Below are 4,093 nucleotides of genomic sequence, written 5' to 3' on the forward strand. Positions count from 1 at the left end.
TGAATATATTGATTTGTAATTCGTTTCGTTGACAAGATGATGGTAACCCATTTCGTCAGACTTAATAACGTATAAGCTGTATCAAACGTTTTTTGGTATGATTCCAATTTTTTCTGTTTTTCAACAATATACAAGTCAATACAATGTGTGTAATTGTTTCAAACGATGAAGATCAATATGAGATAATGTTATATAATTATCATTAGAATATAAAACTATAGTTGATTGGTTTACATTAACAGAGTAGAAAAAATTATCAGCTATCTTAACACGTTTACTGTTATATACTGTCGGAAGGCTGTAGAAAAAATATCGTTGAAACTGTTGTTGAGCACTTAATTGAAAATAAAATACATGCTTCTCCAAAATGCATGGAAAATATTGCTGATAGTATAGTTCAATTGTTCAATGTTGAAGTAAAGGTGTGTGTGTTAAAACATTTATTTATTAATGATACTTATAAAAATTAGTTATTCAATAGTAAGCTTAATTCATAAATTTGTTACCTAAATATAGAAAGCATATTTTATAAATATTCCTAAGAAAAAACCTAAAGGGATGTTATATCAAAAGTACCACAATACAATTACCAAGTTAAAAAGACAAGACCTTTGGGAGACACATCCAAAATCAAATTTGAATAGTGATAATGATAAATCAGTTTTAAATTCTCCATTAACTTTTGAAACCGATGGTAATATTTATTAATTGTCTATAACATATTAAACAAATATCATAATATCACAGGATATTATGTAGTGCCTAGTAGTACTGATTAATCAATAATTAACGTAGTAATTCATTATTAGATTCTACTACATTGAGTTTGAAGAGAAGGCTCCAATTTAATGTCGACCCTTTAGACGAAGTTCTGACCAAATGGAAATTAACAACCGAACATAGACAACATTTTTTAGCATTGAATGGTACTGAAATAACTGATATATTAGAACATTGGCCTATTTAAACAATCTTATGCTCATCAATTGGTATAGTATATTTGTTGAAGCTTGTACAAAAACAAATTTGTCTCTTAAATTTCATTTATATTGCTTGTATTTTATAGATTGATATTGATTTTGAATTTATTTATCCTGGTAAAAGTAACCATTTATTTGATAATTAGAGTGCTTTTGTACATAAAATAATACCTTTTATGACAGTTAAAATAAAAGATGGACATATTAAAGATCTCCTTAAACAGATGCTTGAGCTTCCAGAATCTGATTTAGGTATTATTTACCAAGTTTAATTTTAAATTTTAATAGTTAAATGGTTATTTTCAATGTATTATAATTTATAGTGTATTATTGATGTGTACTTTTCGTTCAACAGTTGTTTACAATATTTAAGCAACAATTTATTTTATTTTTATCTTGTTTCAGAAATGAAAAATGTTTTAATTTTCGCATTGCTAAATTCACTAATTGTACCAACATCCAAGACAAGCTATACAGACAGGGAAACAAAAAAAAACGTTACATCAAAACATCGATTGCTGATGGACGAGAATCATTTTTGCTCTATGTTTCAACATTGAATGACTTATATGTTCAAATACAAAATCGAATTGATCATTGTATCAATACAAAGCAAAAGTTGCAGCCATTTATTTGCATCATTGGTTCAAATTTTGTAAGTTGTGATGAGTTCTATGTTTATTACTTTGGAAGCTATTACAAATTTAACAACATTGTTCGCGCTGTCGACGTGTGCTTTAAAATATTTCAAGTATTCAATTTAAACTACCCACATCAAAGTGAGTTAGTTTGGACATTTATTCAAAAGTTTATATTTCAAATAGATACAAACAGTGATATATAATGTTCTTCACTTGCTTTTCTTTGATATCAGATTTAAAAAAACCATAATTTATTTATATTTTATGATTCACATTATCACATTTTTAAGTATTATTAAGAACTAGTTTTAATATAAGTATTTTTTCATTATTTAATATCTAAAAAAGTAAAATGAATTTCTATTGTTTTGTTTGTAATTTAAAACTGAGTGAGCTAGAACAATTATTTGTACATTTAAAAAGTGTTCATTCCATTTTAAATCAAACAGTCTTTATTCATGTTGTATACCCAAATGTAAACAACGTTTTTCTTCATTTCGATCATTTTCAAAACATATGAAATTAGAACTACAAAATAATGATCAGAAAAGTTATGATCCACCTTGTGCTTCAATTAATAAAAATAAAATTTTCAATAATGAAGATAAAAAAAAAAAAATTGGATATCAATGAATCAATTCACTATGCTTCTGATAATAATATACAGCCAATAAATTTGAATTACTTAAATGATCATGCATTACAACTTTCTTTACATTATTATGGCAAAATAAATTTTTCTAAGAAAGATGCAACTGAGGTACAGAAAAATATAACCATCTTAACTAATTGTATTGCTAAAGAAATCGAATCAAAAATATTAACTGTTTGTACTGACCCTTTACAGATAGTGACAAAAAACTCACTTACAAAAATAATTGATTTCTGTAAAAATCCTTTTAAAAACATTGATACTGAATACAAACTTTTAAAACATTTGAAATTAAAAAAATTATTAGAACAATCTAAAATAGTTACTATAAATAATACAATTGAAAATACAGTTATAAACAGTTCAAACACGATTGATGAAAAAAAAGTCAAAGGTGTTTTATTACCACTAAAATTTCAATTCAAAAAGTATTTTGAATTGCCTGGTGTATTAAACTCATTTTTGGATAACCATAATTCAATGAATTCAGTTACTGAGTATTCAAGTTTTATAAATAGTACATCATGGAAAAAAAAAGTATCATTGTACCATGATAAATTTATTATACCTTATTTCTTATACTTTGATGACTTTGAGATAAACAACCCTCTTAGTTCACATTCTTCATCAATTTTAGGAGTGTACTACTCTTTTCCTTCTGCTCCACACTTTTTAAGTTCTAATTTAAAAAATATATTTGTTGCTGCTTTATTTAAGTCAAAAGATGTTAAGCATAACTTAATTTAATTGAAGAAATTAATGAGTTAGAATCAATTGGAATAGAAATACAACTACCTAACCAAAGTTTAAAAGTGCATTTTTTATTAGGGTTGGTGATTGGTGACAATTTGGGGTTGAATTGTGTACTGGGATTTTCTAAATCTTTTTCCGCATTACATTTTTGTCGATTTTGTCAAAATGATAAAACAATTACTGGTAAACTATGTACTGAAGTTATTGATAGCTTACGCAATAAACATAATTATGACGAAGATGTAGCTAATCTTGATTTTACACAAACAGGGATCTGTGAAGATTCAATATTTAATAGTATTTCATCATTTCATGTTGTTGAGAATTATGCTGTAGACCTAATGCATGATTTATTTGAGGGAATCTGTGTGTATACTATGAATTATGTCATTTTAAGATTGATAGAACTAGGGTACTTCAACTTAGATACTATAAACAACCGTAAACAATGTTTTAATTACGGAAATACTGAAATTGTTAATATTTCCCCGCCATTAAAGTATAATAATTTAAAAAGCATAAAATTTAAAATGACAGCAAGAGAAATGCAAACGTTTATTCATTTTTTTTCTTTAATTATAGGAGATCTAGTTCCAAATAATGATGTAACTTGGTTATTTTTTATCAACTTTGGAAATGATTGACTTACTTTTACTACCAAGTTTTGATAACTGTTCAATTTTAAAATTACAAAAACACATAGAATATAATAACAAAACATATGTTGAGTTATTCAATGATAATCTCAAACCAAAGCATCACTTTTGACCCACTACTGTCTATAATAAAACAATCCGGCCCTTTAAGATATTTATGGTCATACAACTTTGAATCAAAACACTGCCAATTAAATACATGTACAAAAAATATAACTTCTAGAATTAATGTTCCCATATCACTTGGTTTTAAGTATTCATTATTTTTTTCTGATTTTTTATTCAATTTTAATATTAATGATTATTATTCTTTTAAACCCTTAAGCGAAGAAATTCCATAATATGTTGAATATATGAAGCAAATAAATAATAATTCTTTAGCTAATAATAGATTTTTATCAAATAAGCTTT

The 4,093-nt window shown here is 25.6% G+C and overlaps 1 pseudogene; it reads left to right on the forward strand.

The window, feature by feature from the left end:
* The first annotated feature begins 284 nt into the window (after positions 1 to 284).
* On the forward strand, positions 285 to 1,871 carry LOC126552567 (uncharacterized; annotated as a pseudogene).
* The last annotated feature ends 2,222 nt before the right edge of the window (positions 1,872 to 4,093 follow it).

The sequence above is a fragment of the Aphis gossypii genome, chromosome X (genome assembly GCF_020184175.1).
Source record: "Aphis gossypii isolate Hap1 chromosome X, ASM2018417v2, whole genome shotgun sequence".
NCBI classification, from domain to species: domain Eukaryota; kingdom Metazoa; phylum Arthropoda; class Insecta; order Hemiptera; family Aphididae; genus Aphis; species Aphis gossypii.